Raw genomic sequence first — 21151 nt, 5'->3', positions numbered from 1 at the left:
TGGTGCAGTCGGTTAGGCGTCCGACTTCAGCCAGGTCACGATCTCGCGGTCCGTGAGTTTGAGCCCCGCGTCAGGCTCTGGGCTGATGGCTCAGAGCCTGGAGCCTGTTTCCGATTCTGTGTCTCCCTCTCTCTCTGCCCCTCCCCCGTTCATGCTCTGTCTCTCTCTGTCCCAAAAATAAATAAACGTTGAAAAAAAAAATTTTAAGAAATAGAATTGATTTTTGTGTATTGACTTTGTATACTGCAACCTTGTTAAACTCATTTATCAGTTTCAGTATCATTTTTTGGGGGGGCCCACCAAGTCTTCTCCATTGAAGACCTTGTCGTATGTGAGTAAGAACAGTTTTAATTACTTCTTTCCAATTGGGATCACATGGATCCTATGATCAGTCACATGATTGGTTGATTGATTGATTCATTCATTGGTTGATTGAATTTTACTTGCCTTATTGCCCTGGCTAGAATGTCCATTACAACATTGAATACAGGTGGTGAGAGTGGCTCTCCTTTGCCTTTTCTTTGACCATATACAGAAAATATTCAGCCTTCAAGTGTAGACTCAGAACATTTGCAGAGACCAACTGTCCTCTGCAATTTGTATAAAGCCCCAAATGTATACATTTTACAATGTATACAATTCTAATGAAGATTGCTATGGAATATGGAATAACATTACACAAAAATTGGAATCAGCAGCTGACACTAAACCAGATGATGAAAAACAGAATTTCGGTAGGGTAAGGATAGAAATACTCCCTTCACAAACAGAGGCTAGGAGCCTGATGAGAAGGGACTGAACATTAACATCAGAACCGCACTTTAGATTATTTATAACTTAGTATTGTCAGGGTGGTATTAAATACAAACACTGATCAGGATTTACAGGCTGTTCTAGCCAACCAGTGTTGGTCTGCTGCCTGAGACGTGCTGTCTGGGAAAGAGTGTGAAATTAGCTCTAGATTGACATGGGTACAGTGGTGTGTTGGGGCCAGCTCACACACGCTCTCCTGGCCAATTTTGCTGAACCCTTCCCACCTTACATTCAATGATGTCACCGTGGTAGCTTGAAATTGACCATGGTAGGAGTATTTACGCCATGAAAATTTGCCAATTGCTGTAAATCAGGGACTTTTTCCCCCTGGAGAACTAGTTGTTAAACATAGATGAGCACACTACAATGTAATTAGCACTGATCAGTCCACCACACCATAATCAGAACTCTGTATATAATTATTATATTGATCAATTAATACATAGGTTATAATTCCTTGCATCTAAGAGTAAGACACAACATGCTTTTATGTATAAATCCCAAAAAGAAAAAAATGCTATCAATTCCAGTTTAGAGATTCCACTGATAGGGTGCACATCCTATTTTCAGCCATGCTAAAGTGTGAAAAGCTCGGACCTTTAACATTGAAGAAATAGAGCATTATTAAAGTTTGTTGTGTAGGAAAGACCAGGTAGTTGATTTTATTCTGTGTATTGCTCATTCCCAGAAAATGTTTCACTTTTATTACAAAGTCCCATTAAACAAAACAATGTTTGGAGTTTAGCCAAAGTATTTCAACTTGGTGAGCCCAATCCATAGTCTGAGTCAAGATTTGGAGACTTTATGCGGGCAAACCAAAGAAACAGCCCTATTTCACCCAATCTCATGGAGCACTTCCTACTTTGCACTGGTGTATTCTGTTCATTCGTTCACCTGTCTTTCCCAACTAGATAACAGTACGCTTGAGGGCAGAACATTTGTGTTTCTTATTCCCCTTTATCTTCTCAGTATTGTGATAGTTACCCAACTATTTCCTTGTAAGTAACCAAGAAATTTCAAGTAAAAGAAGAATCTGTCTACCTACTTTCCTACCTACCTACCTACCTATCATGGCTCCTCAAGAAAGCATCTCTGTGTCCACGCCAACCACGTGTGCACCACGCAGATAGGAACATACACACAGATGGCAACACGAAGATGCTATTTTTACAGATCTGTCATTATAACTTAGAAATAAGATATACTGTTGAGTAACCTCTTTCGTCCTGAAAATCTCACCAGAGACCAGCGCTCAGTGTTGACTAAGTAACGTAGTTGGTGGGGTCGGCTGTTTCTGAGAGACGAGCTGAGTAGGAAGATAGTCGATGCCTGAGCGTCCTGCCTGTACCATTGGGCTGGTAGGCTGGTATCTGTGCATTTGGACGTGGGTAGGTTTGTCCTTTCTGCTCTTCTCTTAAGGACTGAATGCAAGTGAGTCTTCGGTCAGCTTTTGTGTGCCCAGTTGCTTAACAGGCTCTGGGAAAGTCTTAGGCCAGTTCTTCTCAGGCAGCCTGGTTGAGTGTGTGAAGAAGCTGACCCTTACTACCGGGCAGCAGCCCAGCGCATCCCTCCGAACAGATCCATTTGGACATGGTGGCTTCTTTCCCTTCCTTTTTCCAGAAGCTGAAAATATCCCCTGATGGCTCAACAGAGAAGAATAAATTGTCCTCATGTATTTACACAGAGGAGAAGATTTTCCTCATTGTATTTGCAATTCTGTCTCATGCGATGACCCCCATTTTCATAATCCTTCATGGAGCATCATGATTTAAAAAGCTTTCTCTCCCTGCTGTTTCTGTTAAAAGGTTTTCTGGTGCGATTCTTGGGAAGTCAGATTCTGCATTTAAATGTTGTATCTTTGCAGATACAATTTTAAAGAGGCCATACTTCTGGAATGTTTTTCTTTCTGGGAGAGGAGCAAGCAGTTCCACCCTCCTGCCTATATTGTTAGCCGAGCCACAAGAGCGTACCACCGCTTTAATAGCGAGGCAGTTGTGATTACATCTTGCTCGTAATCACATTTATTTGCTCACATATGTCCGAAAAGGCAAGCATTAGCCAGACCGTACGGGTATGAGTTTGTGCAAGGAAGATCATCTGGCGGATTGACGGTGAGGAAAATAGCTTTCAGCCACTTAGGCCTCTCCTGTCACGGACACTCGTGAAGACTGTCAGAGCTTACTTCGTTTTTGCTTTCATGCCTCTAAAATCGATTGCGTTTGGAAAGCCAGGGAATTTATTATGGGTGATGGATTTGCATCAAAATAATCAAAACATCAGGGGCCGCGCATAACAAGATACGTGTCTGTGGTCCCTAAGAGAAGCACGTTGAGAAGTACCGTGGTTCAAAGCAGATTTGGAAACGGCCACTGTCCCATCCGAGGAAGGGATGTATGTAGCTTCCGGGAATTTAGAGGAAAGTGACAGGGTTAGGCACGTGAAGGAACTTTAGCTCTGCATCCCAAGCCGTCCCCAAGGAAGATGAGAAGGTGGTGCAAATGGCACGGGTTTGTTTGTGAGACAGACATGGTTGGATCCCGCCTGGGTCATTTGTAACTCAAAAGACTTTGGAGAAGTTACTTTAGTCCTCTGTGTCTTCAGGTTCTCAACATTCGAATGGGTGTAGCAGTACCCAGCTTTGTGGCCTGTTTTCTCACTTACTGTTCTCTGGCCTGTAAATATGTTCCGGACTCTCTGAGCCACTGCTGTGCCCCCAGAACCTGGCACGATTCCTGGAGCAGCATACTTACTCCGTGAGTGTATTTTTTGAACAAATGAATGTAAATTATGTGATATATGCCTGACAACAAATAATATCGTATTAGCTTGCTGTTGCTGCTCTAGTAAATCACCACAAGTTTTATGGCTCAAAACAGCACACGTTTATTATCTCGCAATTCTGGAGGTCAGAAGTCCTAAAATCAACCTGTCAGGGGCTGCACTCCTTCTAGAGGTTCTAGGGAGAACCCGTTCCTTGCCTTTTCCAGCTTCTGGAAGCTGCCTGCATCCCTTGGCTCACGGCTCCTTCCACCATCTTCAAAGCCAGCTGCGCCTGCCTCTGACTCTGCCATTCCGGCCTCCTTGTTATGAGGACCCTTGTGATTACATTGGGTCCACCAGATAAGCTCAGATAATCTGTCTCAAGATCCTTGGCCTGATCACGTTTGCAAAGTCCCCTTTGGCCATGTAAGGCAACATAGTCACAAGGTATGGGATTCTGGGATCAGGGGATGGACGTCTTTGGGAGTGCCATTAATCTGTCTCGCGCAAGTTTCCCTTTTGGAATAGACCCCCTCCCCCTGATGTGTTACTGCCGCGTCTTTTTATTACCTGTTTGAAAGCTCCTGTTGAAGCTCCTCCTAACAAGTAACAGAGAACTTGCAGATGTATTTTTTTTGCCTCCATGGCAGTGGTCCAAGGATGCTGGACACAACCTGTGTCCCTTTAGGCCTCAGTTAATGATGATTTATCTCACTTCTCTTTGGAGTTAGGAGGGCCTTTGTGGGGTCGAAAAAAGTTCTCTCCGCAACCAGCAGAGGATTTGGCATTCAGTAAATGTTTGTGGAATGATGCGTAAATCGGTGTCAGAAAGGTATCAGCCTACCTTCCAGGATCATCTCTAAAGGCAAGGGATGCCTTAGAGAAGATTCTTTGTTAGCAGCAGAAGAGCGACACAGAGCAGTGAGCATGTAGCTCCTGGGACTCAGCTATCAAGAAAATGCGGTGGGTTCTTGCGCCTCTCTTCCCTTGGGCTGAGAAATTGTCAAACACTGGGCTGGAGCCCTCGGGGCCTGAAGCTGGTTGCTGGCCACCAAATACTGGGGAATAGAACTGAATTGCGTGAATAACCAAAGAGTTCAGGGAAAAGCCGAGATCGCCTACCTTTGGGGCTATGAGAAGGTGAGAAAGGGCCATCAAATTTAACCTTTTACCTGATATGTAGAATTTTTCTGGCCATGTGGTCTAAAAATAAGCCCTTGAAATCCTTCTATGATGATGTCAGAATAAATGAATTTTCTGTCTCTGCCAAATCTGGTGGGAAGTTCGTTGTTATATTGAACCAAAATTATCTCGCTATGGTGCCCGTCCACTCATGCGTTCTCTGTGTCATATATCACCTTCCGTGGACTTCTCGCGACAGATGAATGTCTGCCTTCCCAATCTCTCTTCTCCCATACGTTCCACATGACTCCTATGGTTCCTGTAATGTCAGGTTTCAGGAGGCCATTTCACATCTCTCTTACTAGACTTCTTAAAAGCAAGTTTGTTTTACCTTTAGCTTTGAATCTCACAGCTTAGCAGAGTGCCCGATTTATAGCATACACAGAGTCAAGTTTGCTTGAATTTATACCGTCGGTAATGGAGCATAATGGAACAGGCCCAGGACACTCAGTAGAGAATTGGGTTTGAGGTTTGCCCAGGCTGCCTTTGAACCGTGTGGATTGGGCAAAGCAATTCTCCTCTCCGAGTCATAGATTCCTGTCTCTATGGCAGCTACCTGGGGTTGTTTTGAGGATAAAATGTGTGAATTATGGGAGCATATTATGCAAATGGGAAGGGTTGTCTCAGTGCCCTTGAAGCCAGAGCAGATCTCGCCCTCTTCTGTTTGGCAGTCCTTCAAATATTCACAGGAAGAGATCTCACACTCCATATCCCAAGCTGACAATATATATATAATGACTACCTGTGAGATGCCCAGATTTAAAGCTCTGGGTTTCAGGTATCTGCTCTACTGTTTAATAGCTGTGTGATCTTGGGCAAAGTACTGCTCCATGCCTCAGTTTCCCCGTCTGTAATTGTCGGATCTAAAGGTGGGACCCATTTTATAAGGTAGATGTGAGGGGGCACCTGAGTGGCTCGGTCACTTAAGCGTCAGACTTTGGCTCAGGCCATGATCTCGTGGTTTGTCAGTTCAAGCCCCGCATCTGGCTCTGTGCTGACAAATTGGAGCCTGGAACCTGCTTCCGATTCTGTATCTCCTTCTCTCTCTGCCCCTCCCCCACTCGCGCTGTCTCTCTGTCTCTCTGAGAAATAAATAAACGTTAAAAAAAATGGTACGGTGGATGTGAAGATTGGCTAAGATATTGGGTATCCAAGCTGAGGACATCTCCTGACATGCAGCAATTAATCAGTTGATCTTAATGTCCCATAATTTTCATCCGACTGAGGATGAGAAGTTGATCTTTTTCCACTCTTCAGGCCTCACCTTCCACTGACCTGGGGTTCTGTGTTGCCCGCACACCTCACAGACTGAGGTGGAAAAAAGGAAAGAAGGAGGTTCATGATAAAGAGAGCGAGAGCAAAGGCTGGAGCCCCAGCCCTCGCTTTTGTAAGAGCAGGGTTCGTAGCATCAGCACCCCTGTCTTCTGGTCCCGTCTAGACACCTGAGCTCAGGCATGGTCTCTTACCCTTTAGGCGGTGCCCTGTTCCCTCTGAGGGAGAGCATTTACTTTGGAATCTTTTGGAGGTACCATCAGACCTCCACTACCTCTCCCCCTCTCCTCCCTGCCCTCCTCCCCAGGCTGCTGGCCAGGTGCCCGGGGCAGGGAGCCCCCTCTCCCGCCACAGGGAACCCTGGACAAGACGCATGCCGACAACCACTTGAAACCGCAGCATGTACTTGAGCATGAGCCGGACGGGGCTTTGCGGCAAAGCACGCAGCTCCCGAGCAGCAGACCCTGGCTTTATTCACGCGGTGTAAGAGCGAGCCACGTCCTGCCATCTGTCCTCTGCCGTTTCTCCTCCTCCAGAAAGAATATAATAAATTAAACATAGTATGAAATGCAAAAAGGTTACATTGAGACATATACTATTTGAAGGTTTAATTCATTTTTCTAGTGTATAAGACACAAGGCTATTAAATTTTTAAAGCCGTGATCTCCTAAACTCTCTACTTTATGAGGGCTTTCTTCATAAAGATAAATGGTTTCCTTGCCAAATCAAATGCAGATTTGAAACAAATTAAGTTAATGTTCAATGGTACAAGGTAGAATGGATGGGGGAACTGTTTTATTTTGCATTGTAATAGCCATACACACCTAAATCAATAGCTGTGGAAAAAAGGCAATAATATCGCGTAACTGCAGGAAATGAAATATAGTGGCTGGGTGGGGGGGAGCAGACTGCAAAAAGAAAGGGTTTGTATTGGAATAATGACATTTCATTAAACAGGGAAGGAGTAGTATTGAAGAGAAGTCCATAGCAGTAAATTCTATTTCGTATAATAACACTTGAGACAAGTTAAAGTTGGCTGGGTATTGTGATAAAGGATAATGCTGTCGTCAGTCCGTGCATTGTGCTGTAATTTTCTGTTTAAAGAAAACCTGAGATATTAAAGAGGCAGCGTATGTTTTCAGAGTGCGTCCCCATTCTCCTAACCTTTTGCTTAATTTGGTACAAGCCCCAATAATCTGTCTGAAAGTCAGCAGTTGGATAAGAAAGGTGGCCTAGTTTTTTTTTTTTCTAATTCCTTTTGAATAAAGCCAACAGGTTTCCTTTTAATTTATGATTATGATTATGATTATGGTAGGGAGTAGGGCAGGGACAAAGGGATTTGCTATTAAAGAAAGGGACTTTTTCAACAGTTGTGAGAAAGAGATATGTTCACAGAGCTGCCGTTTCCCAACATATCCCTGCCCACCCCTGGGCTGTGGAACAGCTCCCTCTACGACGTGCCCGGGAGACCCAAACTCCTTGGCCCCCAGAGGTGCAGGGGCCTGCCTCTCAGATATCCCTGTGTGAAAACCATTTTGACTAACCCATTGCCGTCTTCTCAAACTGGCTCCGAAAGACCTTGGACAAGGACCTTCAATCTTCTCCTCTAGCCACATACCCTGTGGGTGTGTTCTTGGATCTCCCTGGTGCTTTGAAATCAGCCCGTAGGTGCTGAGAACTTGAACCTTCAGAGGAGCTGCTGAATGTTTTTTCATTCTGCTCCCTTCCCTGGAGGAGACAGAAGCACCTTTTCTATTTGCCACATAAACACCTACCTGGCTGCGCCTAAGGGGTGCTTATACAGCAAGCAAGATCCTAGGGGAGTCACCTTCTCCGGGAAGCTTTCCTTGCCCTCGCCAATTAGATGAGCTTTTCAGTCTCCATTCACAGCGCTGCTTTGGAGCGGGAAGGCAGGACAGTGCGTTTTACTCTATTACCTCAACTAACCCCGCCAGCATAATGGGAAGCAGGTATCACAGTTAAACACGTGGGCTCTGGAAGACGCACCACCCAATACCAAACAGTAGCCCTGCAGTCTTGGGCAATTCCCTTAACCTCTCTGTTCCTCAGTTTCCTCATCTGTAAAGTGGTTCCCACCCCTCAGGGATGTTGTCAGCATTAGATGGGAGGATGCACATGAAGCGATCATCGGTGTCTGGGGTGCAGAACGTTCGGTAATTGTTCAGTGTTAGTTGGTACTGGTATTGGGGCCCTTATCTTTGTTATTAAAAACACGATCACAGATTATTCTCCCCTATTTGCATTTCAGGAACTTGAAGCTCAGTGGTGCACGGGGCACCTAGAATGCACTCAATAAAACCTTCCCATCGTCCCTTCCTTCTTTCCCGGAGTGCTCGAAGTGCTGTAGGGTAATTTTATGCACATAAGGGGTCCCTCTCCCAAGCTGATGAATAGAAAGGGTTGCTTTGTTGAATAGGAAAGGAATGTTAGGTTTGTTTGTTTAATACATTAATCTGTAAATAATGCCTCAGCTGTCTCCACCCCAGACAGGTGCCTCAGTGCCTCTGGGTGTCTGAGCCTCCCAAGGTAAGCCCATTTACCAAATGCTGCTTTAATGACTAGGAAGCATTACATAAACTGTAATAAAAGAGCTCTGATTAAACAACCAAGGGTATAAACAGAGCACATTTAATTACCCACCAAGCACAGCTCTTGGAATTAGGTCTCACGGTTATTCTGGTCCCGTATATTCTAAGTCACTCTCCACTTTCCCTGTGCTGGAGAACATCCTGAAGCCTCAGCCCTGAAGACACTGGCAGGGGCCCTTGTGGGAGACACACAGAAGCGGAAGACGTGTTCTGCCTAGTGCCCAGGGTTGAGCGGGGGCCTGGGCACCCAGCTCCCAGAGCAGGCACAGCGCAAGAAGGTCTGAGAGGACCGTGTGGTTCTCGGATACCAGACTGCGGGAGCGCCACAAGGAGACCCGTCTTTGCAAATTCTGCAGTGAGCTGTGGCTAGAGAGGGTGAAGCCATGATGCATTGTCCCCAGGCACCACTTACCCTCAATTTCCTGCTGGTGTGACCAGGAGAGAAGCCTTCTTCATTCCATCTGGGCGTGGCATGGCTTGGGTCTGCACCGGGTGGGGGGGTGGGGAGGGTGATTCTCTTGAACTCCCTCGGCCTCCATACCTGCCCGGCCAGTCTTCCCTCCCCAGCTCATAGGTCCATGATGCTTCATATACTGGCGTGAGTGAGCGTGGAGATTCCAGTCCCCTGCCTGGTTTCTATCAAAACACTGTCTCTTCCTAGCTAGGTGGCCTCAGGAAAATAACTCGGCCTCTCTGAACTTTGGTTTCCTTCTGAACTGAAGGAGACTCATCACGGTGATGATGATCTGAAGGTTAAATCAGATGCACAACCTCGAATGTCGTGCCTGACCGATAACACGCGTTTAAGAAATGCGAGATATTGTTAGTAGCTGGAGACTGACTCACCAGGTGTGCAAGAGGCAAAAATTCAACCAGTGTGGACGGCTTAGGAGAGAATTTCTCATCATCTGCCCCCTGCCCCCCAACCGCCGCCTCTTACATTGACATTAGGGTCTCATTTGATAGGTGCATAGCCTAGGGATAAGCATATGGACTCTGCAACCAGACCTCTTGAGTTTGGACCTCAGCTCCAGCCCCTCAGTCTCTGGCACCCTTTATGCCTCATTTTCATCATCCTGTGAAATGGGGGCACTGATAGAAACTTCTTCAATAAGGTCAGAGTGAGGATGAAATGAGCTAATGTAAGTTGCGTGTTGGAATGAGGAGAGTGCCCAAAACATTGTCCACAGTGGAAACAGATGCTGTTCATCTGTATGACTACCAAGTGTAAGAACAAGTATCTGTAGGTGAGGGAGAAAGAAATTGAGGCCCAGATGTGACACAGGGGATTTCCCCAAGGTTACAGAGTGAGAAAGTGACGGATCTGGGTAAAACAGAGACACCGGTGGTGTTAACCCTCCGTTGTCTCATGTTAATGAGCCACCTCTGCTTTGCCCACTTCTCCTCCGGGACACTCCGTCTCCTCCCCATCAGCTATCTCATCCTGGAAGCCCCAGCCCATCGCATCTGCCAGAAATCAGCCAATCCATCTCCCGAGCCCCTTTGGAATTAGTGCCTTTGCCACCTGTGTCTGTCTTCTGTCTGACTCTTCCCACCCAGCACAATACAGCATCTGCCCTTGCTGTGACTCTGTTTCCACTGTCCTAGAGGCCCCTTGATTGCCTAGAAGAGCCTGTTAACCATTCAGTGTCTGATGGCTTGACTCGTGAGTAGCAGGTAATAAATATCAGTTGGACCGAAGAGCTAAAGAAAGAAGGATCGAAGGAAGGGAGGGTGGTAACTTTGGTTGGTGGAATTTAAAGTACTCTTGACTTTCTATTTTTTCTCAGAAACTTTCCTAAAATTTGAACCATGAGAATGGCATAATCACATACAAATGAGGTACATGATAACTGTTTGCAAACCCAGGATTGATTCTCAAGTTTTCTGGGAACTGCAAAGGTCAGGAGCTTTGTAATCACGAGACACTGGGTTTGAATCTTGGTTCTGCAAATTACTAAAGTCTCAGTGTACTCACTAGTGAAATAGGCATTCGGATCACCTAGCCTGTGAGGCTCTTGTGACAATTAGAAATCAATGATGGGATGGGCACCCCGGTGTTTCAGTCAGTTAAGCATCGGACACTTGATCTTGGCTCAGGTCATGATCTCACATTTCATAAGTTCGAGCCCCACGTCAGGCTGTACGTGCAGAGTCCCCTTCGAATCTTCTGTCCACCCCCTCCCTCTGCCCCTCCCCCTGCTCCTCCCCCTGCTCTTTCTTTCTCTCAAAAATAAATAAACATTAAAAAAAAAAGAAACAGAAGACAGATACTTGCAGGGGATTTGCATCGTCTGGCTTGGGCACTTGGTTAGTTTCTACTTGTTGCTATAACAAATAAGCCAGACCTGCTGGCTTAAAAGTGTGCATGCATGGGGCACTTGGGTGGCTCAGTTGGTTAAGCATCATCCAACTTCGGCTCAGGTCATGATCTCACAGTTGATGGGTTTGAGCCCCGCATCGGGCTCTGTGCTGACAGCTCAGAGTCTGGAGCCTGCTGCGGATCGTGTGCCTCCTTCTCTCTGCCTCTCCCACGCTCGTGCTCTGTCTCTCTGTCTCTGGAAAATAAATAAAAGTTAAAAAAAATATATAAAACTACGCACACACATTATCTTACAGTTTCAGGGGTCAGAAGTCTGATACGGGTCTCACTGCACTAAAATCAATGTGTCGGCTGTGCTGCACGCTTTCTGGAGCCTCCGGGGCTGGGGCGGATGGGAATCTGTTTCCTTTCTTCTAGCTCTTAGAAGCCACCCGAATTCCTTGGCTTCTGGCCTCATCCTCCCTCTCCAAAGCCAGCAGCGCCTCATCTTCACATCTTTGACTCTGAACCTCCTGTCTCCCCTCTTCATTTATAAGGTCCCAGGTGTTGACACTGGGCTGTCTTAGACCATCCAGGATAATCTCCTGATCTCAAGATTCTTAACCCAATCACATCCGAAGGTGACACATCTCACACGTTCTAGGGATTAGTATGCAGACATCTCTGGGGGCCATTTTTCCTGTCTGCCCCACATTCCATGAAGATCTCCCACAAGGGGTCCTGAGTGGTGATTAAGGGAAATGCAGAGTAATCTACCAAAGGCTTTGGCAAGCGGGGCTTGGGCCTGTGGATAGGGAAACATGGAGAAAGAGTTTTCTGTTTGAGTTTATTATTACCCTTTTCATAAAAGGGCATTTCCATTTTAGTAGGAGGTGATAATCGTGATGCCAACGGCCCTTTATTGAACGTCCTCAAAGAGTCACTCACTTTGCAAAGTGCCTGACCACAGAAATTTATTTAGTCTCTATAATAACCCAGCAAAGCATTATTTCCATCCTGTTCAAGGTCCCATAGCTGTTTTACTGTGCAGGTGGAATTTGAAGGCGTGTCGGTCTGACCTGAAGCCCCAGTTTGTTTCCCCTAGGACATTCTAGTTTTTGGAAAAGAATTCCTTGCTTTTTCCATGGACTGAGCTCCTGGTCAACAGTCTCTCTTTCCCAGCCAGATGTGGACAGACGCAAAATGAGGGGCCAGTGATGCCTTTTTTTGCTGGAACACTAGCTGGACTGGGGAGATCTGGGCCGGCAAGAGCTCAGTCATCTGCTCTTTTCTCACTGCCCTTGGAGACGCAAGCCAATCCGGAGAACAGGATTTCCCTCCAGCCCGACATCAAAAGGTTCCAGTCAGGGGCGCGCTGGGCCAGGATGCTGTTAGCATGGGATATTAACCAAACACACTTCACCCCTGTGTTTGCCAGGGATGGTTGTGTCTTTGACGCAGCCTCATTCCTTGGACTTAATTAAAACCCAGTTCCCTCTTTTATTCAATTTATGAGGCCTAGCCGGCAGGATTAAGCGATTACAGACAAAAAGCCCCATTTGTGAAACACTCCTAAACTCAAGCTGTTACGCTGCTTACTTGTACTCCATTAAATTAATAAGGAATGAATCGGCTGATCCATTATGAATAAAGCAGTGGGGAGTCTCTGCCCCGGTTCATACTTCCTGCTCCCTCCTCAGAGAACATTTGTGTAAAATGATTATGTTCATATTCTTTCAGTTGGAATTCTCTAAAAGTGGAATGCATAAATTACTCTAAAGACACAGAGTTTATCTTAAACATTAACTACGAAGGGTGAATTAATAAGACTATTATAAAGCCATTAGCATTCAGTGTATTTACCTACAGTTGCAGTATACCTAAACCATATTCAACCCACAGTTGCCATTTGTGTTGGGTGATCAAGCTAGTTTATTTTAGCTCACAGTTCATTTAAACTGGTAACACACCCTTGAATATCCAGGTTTCTACTAGCTTCTTTTTTTAGGGCTCCTCTCAGTTGGAAATTGACTGCTGTTACTTCCTGATTCAACCACAAACCTCTCTCTGGCAACTGTTGTACCCAGATGTTTCCAAATATTGGTTGTTTAACGCTACAGAATAGGAACCAAGAGGGGCGCCTGGGTGGCTCAGTCGGTTGAGCGTCCGACTTCGGCTCAGGTCACGATCTCGCGGTCCGTGAGTTCGAGCCCCGTGTCGGGCTCTGGGCTGATGGCTCAGAGCCTGGAGCCTGCTTCCGGTTCTGTGTCTCCCTCTCTCTCTGCCCCTCCCCCGTTCATGCTCTGTCTCTCTCTGTCTCAAAAATAAATAAACGTTAAAAAAAAAATTAAAAAAAAAAAAAAAGAATAGGAACCAAGAGGCTAACCTTAGTCAGATGAAATGTGAGTTCACATATTGAGGTCCCGAGAAGTTAGTTTTCTAAGGGGTGTGGGGAACACAGTTGGAGAGAGGGGCCATTGGAGGATTTTTAGTTGACCACAAGCCCAGGCTGTTTGGGGAGGGTAACAGGGTTTTGTAGAAGTCAAATCGTCAAATCTTATTTTTATCCAGGATTTTCCAACCCGAAAAGTCCTGACGTTTGGAGCTGGATTGTTCTTCATCGTGGGGCTGTCCTGCGTGTTGCAGATGCCTAGCAGCATCCCAGGTCCAATTTGCCAGATAGCAGTAGCAACAGTTGCTCCCTCCCTAGCGGCTGTGACAACCAAAAACGTTTCCAAATATTGCCAGGTCTCTCCTGGGGAGGAGAATAGTCCAGAGTAGACCCTGGTTGAGGTTGAGAGCAACTTAATTCTCACTAACAATTAACAATAGGGTTAATCTGTGTAATCCTCCAAATACTGGTTTATATTGTGGGATATACACCTGCTCAGAGATGGTCGCTTCTCTGTCCTTCATCTGGTGGGGACACAATAGCTTGGAAAGAGGAACCACTTCGTGCTCTAAAACCATCCCCTCCCTTCTCTGCCATCCTATCTCCTGCTTATAGATTAATTTCTCATTCTAGGCTTGAGTAATAAAGCAGAAGCCCGCCAGAGAGAATTTCCACAGGCTTTACATCTACCTTCCCACCCGCATGTGTGTCCACGCACCCTGCCTTCCTCCTGGTAGTGTAACTCAGAATCAAGTCTAAAGTTCTTATTGTCTGACTCTATATTTTAAATTCTTTATTGTCACCCGAAAGGACTTCCAGACAAGAGCGATGCTTCCAAACAAGGACCTGAGGTGTTGCCCCTCCGCTGCTTAAGATTCCAACATGAACACGTTGCTGCAAACGTACCCCTCCCTTCCCTAAGAGATTCCTGCTCTAGAGGCCCCCCAGCTGTCAGGGACTCAGATGCCCTGAAATCCAGGCTGTCTAAGCTTAGAATGGCGAGCTCTCTCCCTCTTGCCATGGTCAAATCCACCCTTCAACACAATCCTGTATTCCAGGACTCACTCCCATTCCAGGGCGTCTCCGGAAGCGGGCGGAAGTGGTTCTGAGCCGGGCTCGCAGGAGGAAGCGGGGCACATGGCAGCAGATGCACGTGTCGGGGTTGACTTAAAGCGTGTGGAAGTTCTCTTTTGATGGCTTCTACTTTCCTGCTTGAGGCTGGACTGGGAATTTTGTCTGTTACGAGGCAGTGCTCTCCTTGTTGTGGGCCCAGAAGCTGAGACCGAGAGAGAGGGACCAGTTAACTTACTCAGTGACACACGTCCAGTGAGAGGCAGGAAGAGGGAGGAGTGCTGATTGCCTGAAACCCAATCTTCTGACCCTCTGACCTCAGCATTCTGCTTTCTTACCGTCTTCAAATTACCATGGTCATTACAACCTATCAAAACCCAACTCTTCATTGCCAGGACTGAGCACTGAGTAATTAAATGCATTAAAAGTCTGCTCTGTACCTGGGGTTTTGAGCTCTTATACTGCCATTTTTTCTTCTTCTTTCTTCCAAATAGTACAGTAAGCGCTTTTACATTGGCTGGTTTTCCTCTTGCGTCTCTAACTTTTTCACCCTTTCTCTCTGCATCAACTGCCGTTGTGGCTCGCGTATCCTCAAGTTTTAAGAGGAAGGAGAAAGGAAGCCAGGGAGATGGATCACCGGCGACGTGGCTGTTCATCACCTGCTCGTTGGCTAAAGGCAGTAGTGGGCGTCGCTCAGTACAGAAGGAACTCTCCATGTGGACTGTGTGTATGTGCAGCAGGGCCTCTGCCGTCCTGGGACAGGGTGACACCCCGGCTGATGTTGGATTAGCTGCATGCGCTGAGACAAGTTACTTACAACGAGTCTCAATTTTCTCATCTAAAAAATTCATAACCCGTGCCCCTTGGTGCTGCCGTGGATAAAGCGAGTCCACTTATTAAGGTGCCTGTTAAGTGGTCCTGGCACACCCTTTACACATACAACTGGAGTCAGGAGCACTCTCCCCCGTGGGGCCCCTAAACTCCTCATCCCCAGCCCAGTGGGAAGGATTAATGCATTCTTTCTTGAAAGAACTTACGTGTACATATGGAATTGGCAAAAGTCTGGCTCTTTGGCCTGATTCCAAGCAAAACTAATCATCAGAAACTTCATGCAGATTTACGATTACTTTTTCTATAACAGGGTGAGGCCCAGGCTGCTGAGCCAGAATTAAAAAGGGGCTGGTACAAGCAGAGAAGGCTCAGGTCTTCACAAAGAAGGATTTTCACGCAGGGCACCGCATGTGCAACTCTGACTCAAGGTCGGCTGTAAATTAGCATCAAGTGTTAAAACAGCCCAGCGCCCCTTTCTTAAGATTGTTGTGATGAGGCCTCACAACTGGGCTATGGGCTTTCATTTAAGGCTAATGAAGAGTCACGCTGGATCTTCTCAATATAGTACGCATGATCCAACACATAATTTAATGTTATGAAGGCTGATGGGCACACAGAGGTCTTTCTCACTGTGGATGGGATGGCCATGGCTTTGAGCTATAAGCCCAGGTTCCAGACCACATCTTGCCACATAGTAATTGTGAGATCTGTAACGAACCATCGTCTTTCTCTGCCCCGATCCCCGTTTATAACATGGCAGATTAAGGTCAGGATGGAGGGCATCAGCTGCAGGCAGCCTGCAGAAACAGTTTGCTACACACTGGCTATATACACTTTGAGGAGACATTAAATTTATTACCGGTACTAAAAAATTGGCAGAGTTCACATACAAAGAAAAATGTGCATTTTTGGCCTCTTCGAGAAAGCTGGGGGATTGGGCAACAAGCTTTGCATTTCGTAATGGCAGCAGGTGGATGGTGCTGATCCGTAGTTACTGCATTTTGCTTGGTCACAGACTGGTTTTTCAGCCTGCCACTGTCCCCACCATCCCCTCTCCGTGCCACCTGGCCTCCGTTATTCATCTCTATATTTTCTCTTCCCTGCGTTATAGTTTGAAATCCCTGTATTGTGAAAACTCTTCTAGTTTTCGAGCAATTGATTGATTTAGGATTTTGAGGATGGTGTGATGTGTGGACTTATCTGAGTAAAAGTACGGTTGCCAGGGAAATACTTTAGTGAGACAAAAATCTAGTACTCTTGTACTAACACACCTAAGATGCTTCTGGCTCAATTTATGCGATAAGTTAATTTTGAAAGCCTACTACTATGTGAAAATGTTTGCTGGCATATACTGGAGATACAAGGTTGAACAAAGTTTGGTGGGTAAGGAAGACAGAAAATAAGCAAACGGCCAAATGAATGTTAATGAAATGAACATCTGAGAGAATTCCAATATCACACAAGAACAGATTTCATGAAGAAGAACCATTCAGGGGGATGTCCCTTTAGGCTGGGGGGTTGCCATTTAAGCGGAGAATCGGGGATGCCGAAGAAGGCGAAAAAGGTCAGTGTGGCTGGACTTTAGTGGGTCAGGAGACAGAGGAGGTAGAGAGGGATCTGGGTAATAGGCATTGGTAGAGCAACAGGGCTTTGGAGGACCTGACTGAGAGCCCAGCTTGATTTTTCAAAGCTTAGCGAAGAAGGAGATGGGGCCATTCGTGAACACCCACTCTGGCATGGATCAGGAATCTTGCTCAGGGAACCCACTGAGGCATTAAACAAATAGGCCCCCTCGCCCCGTCATCCAACTTTCTGAACCTCCCTCTGTGCCCTTTCCCCATATTATCAGTGGCCCACCCAGCTGATGTCATTAAGGATATCATTTACAGATAGAGGTTGCTTTTCTTGCACAGGTCATGATGGAGTCGTTTGAGGAAAGAAAACGAGCACTTCCTAAAAATGCTCCACTTGCCAGGTCTATTCCGTATAATTGAAAACAAACAAAGAAACCCTTTGTACCAGAGTATAAATGTGTATTGAAGTTCGTAGATGCTAAGTGTACAGGTTGATGGATTTCATGGTGAACAGCACCCAGATCAGGAAAGAAGGCCGTCAGTTCTCGAGGAACAACCTTGTACCCCTTGATCGCCCCCTACCCCTTCCAAGGGTGACCAGCGGCCCAGATATAACCCCAGAGCCCAGCGTTTTGCCTGTGTTTGAACCTTATGTAAGTAGAACCGGGTGGGTGTTCATGGGCTTGTTTTGCTCAGTATTATCCTTTGTGAGACCTGCTGTTGTGTTTCCATTGCCCCAGTACTTCCATATGTGCACATAGGGCCGCCCTTCAGTTTTACCGTAAACGGACATTTGGGCGGTTTGAGACTTTGGTGACGGGTGCTGCCTGCACATCCGGGTACTTATGTCCTCATACGCATGCGCATGTATTTCTGAGGGCCGAATACCTACGCATCGCGTTCTGCTTCAGTACTTCGTACCAGACCAATTTCTGTCCCTACAGCTTTTACCCGCATTTATGCTTTGCGTTTTTGCATCAACCTTTCGATGTAGCCATTTCATCCCCATTGGCAGATGAGGAAACAAGGGCTCGGAAAGGCACCGTCCGTCCCTCGAGGTCACAGAGTCGGTTGAGCCGCAGGGAGAGCACACGCACTTGGATTTGTGTGGCTCCATCACACCACGAGCCCCCATGATTCACTTGCTCTGTGGCCCCGCCCAAATGGCACCCCTTCACCAACCCGTGCCCTGACCCAGCCTGGGGGAATTAGTGGTGCTGCCGTCTGCTCCCCGGGCACCTGTGGGGCTCCCTGTGGCCGCCACGCGTGGTGAAGCGGCCGGCTCCGTGGTCAGACAGGCCGGGTCTGAGTGTCCGCGCCCCCGCTCGGCTCACGGAGACTCGTGGCAAGTTGCGTTTGTTCCTTGGTGCGATGAGGGTAATGACGATGGCGACCTCACACCTGTGGTGTGAAGGTTGAAGACGTGACGTCAGCAGGTGCTCAGGCAGGACCTGCACGTAGTACCGGCAGTCAACAGGTGGATGGACAGAGAGCGGTGTAGATACTCCCGCAGAGGATTAGTCACAGCTACCACGGTGGGTGCATATATGTGTGTGAGCCTCGTATGCCTGCAGTTAGTTCTGCATTTACCCCCACTTGACGGGCTTGGCATAAGCCTTCTCCTTTTAGGGGTCTGACTCTCCTCCTCCGTCACCGAAGAGATGCCAGCGCATTCGGATTAAACAAGCTTTTGTTGATCAACTACTCTCTGCCAGAAGCCTCTACAACCGTCTCACCCATTAACTCCATTAATTAAGTAGTTAACTGAATTAAGTAATTAATCCATGCCCAATTTAAAGCTAGGGAAAGTAAGACTCAGAGAGGCAAAGCAACTTACCCCAAATCGCCAGCTTCTGAGCAGCAGGGTCAAGTCAGTGTTGAGTCGCATTTCCAGGGTGGCACGTTTCTCCTGTCCTGCATCCTAGCGTTTCCCTCCCGAGTCTTTGGTCCTCTGTGATTCTTCAAGGGCTTTCTGTGCTCCTGCCTAAGGAGAGTTTGGCAGAGGCCTGGTCTACACTTAGGAGAAGGAAGGGAATAAAGAAAGCGGAGGGGAACTCAGTGGGAAGCCAGAAAGCCAAGTCGCTGTGAGCAAATGAGTGTGACACATCCCCACGTCTTTGGTGTGAGTGGTTTTGCACTCCGACCTGGCTCAGCTCCTGTGTCGCACTTACAGTGCTGGGTTGAATAGTGTCCTCAAAATGCCTGGGTCTGCACAAAAACTCAAAACGTGATCTGTTTTGGAAAGAGAGTCTTTGCAGATGTAAAGAGTCAGGATCCCGGGAGGCACGCTGGATTTAGGGTGGGCTTTAAATCCAACAACAGGTGTCTTTATAAGTAAAGGAAAGGGCACAGAATTCCGGAAAGAAGAGGCCGTGTGGACGCAGAGGCAAAGATTAGAGCGACTGTAGTAGCCGTGGAACCCCAGGACTGCCAGCAGCCCCCGGAAGCGAGGACAGAGGCGTGAGGCCATTTCTCCCTTAGAGCCTCCAGAAGAGCCAACTCTGTCTCCTCTTTGACTGGGGACTGCTGGCCTCTTGAACTGTGAGCGAATATATTTCTGTCCCTGGTGATCTGCTATGGAGCCCCAGGAAGTTCACCCACTCACAGGCTCTGCCTCTTGGGGAGCCCCTAACCTCTCTGGGCCCTGCTTGCACACATGGAAGATGGGTCTGGTGGCTGGGAAGCCCCTGGGGGACTTCTGAAGATTGTAGATAAAGCATAAGGAAAGAACGTCCACCAGGGCGGCTGATTGTGAAAACTCCCAGGCCGCGTTGTCCCTCGCTGGGTCTGGCCACTCTTGGGCCTGTGCACGACACCAGCCCTCTCATCCGAGCTCCCCAAGGCGATGCTCGGGAGCCCTTTCCTGAGAATTTTGCAGCGGCCACTAGAATTCAGCACACCCTTGTTGCTTTTAGTTGCGAGCATGTATCGCCGAAGACGCGTATCCCCCTTAGAACCATAAACGCTCTAATAGCAGCAACGGGGCGGCCTCGATCATGACCAAACGTGATTACATTCCACATAAAAATATAAAAGCTCATTTGAGCCGGACTCCCTCTGGGCCCATTGCCTGCACTTTTATTGAAAACCCCACATTCCTGACTTCGTGAGCACTGATGTAAGGGCCCAGTGAGGCTGGATCTCGAGAACCCCTGTAAAGCCCCGAGGTGGCCTGGTGGGCTGGACTCAGCAGGAAATCCCTGATGTATTCTCAAGCACAGAGCCTCACACTTCATTGTCTGGCGACTCCTATCCTCTTGGACCTCCCTAGATCCCCTGTGCCAGCCCAGGCCTCTTGCTTTGCCCCTGCTAAAACGTAAGGCTGTGGAAGCAGGGAATTGGCCTGGCGTGTTCCCTGCTGTATCCTCAAGGCCCAGCCTGGTTCCCAGTGCGCAAGTGAACAGACGTCCCGGGACACCCCTCCCTTCTCCACACCTGGCCCTCTGGCATCCTCCTCACTAACCTCCTCTCCCCCCCTTTCCCGTCTCACCTTTCAGCCACACCCTACAACCTGAGAGTCAGCCAGTCAGGCTCTGTCATTCCCCCATGTGCCACGCCGTTCACTCTGGGGGGCTCCCCCTCCTCTGTGCCTCCCCAGATCGCCCTGACCGGCCAGCAGCCCCTCACCTGCTCACCTGTCTGTGCCTGTCTCTAGACTCTAAGCACTGCGAGGTCCTGGACAGTCTTCTTCACCCTTCTCTCCCAGGCCCTGGTGGATGTCTGGCTCGTGGCTTGTGCTTGATAAGTATTGGTCAAATCAGTTGGCAAACTGCTGAGAGAAAAACACATCATCATAAAGGAGACACAAAAGGGAGGGAAGTGGGTGGGGGAAATAGAGCGCTCGGTCACTGTGGTGGCAAGTACCATGGAAGGTAGTTTTACAGGTCTTTTCCGTTGGATTCCTACACCAGCCACACGAAGAAGCCCCTGTTGTCCTCCCTCTCTTTTCCACTCAAGGGAAGAGTGGTCAGAGATGGTAACTTGGCTGGCGTCACATACGCTGGAGGCATGCAGGGCCAGGATTTCAGTCCAGGTTTGTTTGACTCCAGATCCAAATTCACAGCACAGGGAGGATGTAAGAAAATGTAGGAACAAAGTCTTAATAAATGTTTCCAGAAAGCGTAATTGTTAAAAGCCCAAAACTACGTGCCAAGGCCCAGGAGGGCCTGGGACAAATCGGTTCACTGCTCTGGACCTTGGTTTCCTCATCTGCACTGAAGGGCTGGAGACCTTTGTGAATTGGATTAGGTGATCTCAGTACCCGTCTAGCTCCAAAAGTATTCTGAAGTGTTGCACAATTTATGGAAAAACATATATTTTGAAATTCGGTGATTGAGGCAACAGC

At 47.5% G+C, this 21151-nt stretch overlaps 1 long non-coding RNA gene across 2 annotated transcripts; it reads right to left on the bottom strand.

The window, feature by feature from the left end:
- Positions 1 to 13505: 13505 nt before the first annotated feature.
- On the bottom strand, positions 13506 to 20947 carry LOC121009832 (uncharacterized). Of its 2 annotated transcripts, none has more exons than XR_005780852.1 (4): positions 20671 to 20947; positions 20442 to 20578; positions 18644 to 18817; positions 13506 to 13651 (listed from the first exon to the last, which is right to left on the bottom strand). It is a non-coding gene; the product is annotated as an uncharacterized LOC121009832 (long non-coding RNA). The 2 variants fall into 2 exon arrangements; XR_005780853.1 differs by having other exon boundaries at positions 18644 to 18790.
- Positions 20948 to 21151: the final 204 nt, after the last annotated feature.

This window comes from Herpailurus yagouaroundi, unplaced genomic scaffold (assembly GCF_014898765.1).
Source record: "Herpailurus yagouaroundi ecotype Mexico unplaced genomic scaffold, PumYag 190, whole genome shotgun sequence".
NCBI lineage: Eukaryota > Metazoa > Chordata > Mammalia > Carnivora > Felidae > Herpailurus > Herpailurus yagouaroundi.
Note: the sequence above shows the minus strand (reverse complement) of the source record. Positions and strands in the feature narration are given on the sequence as shown.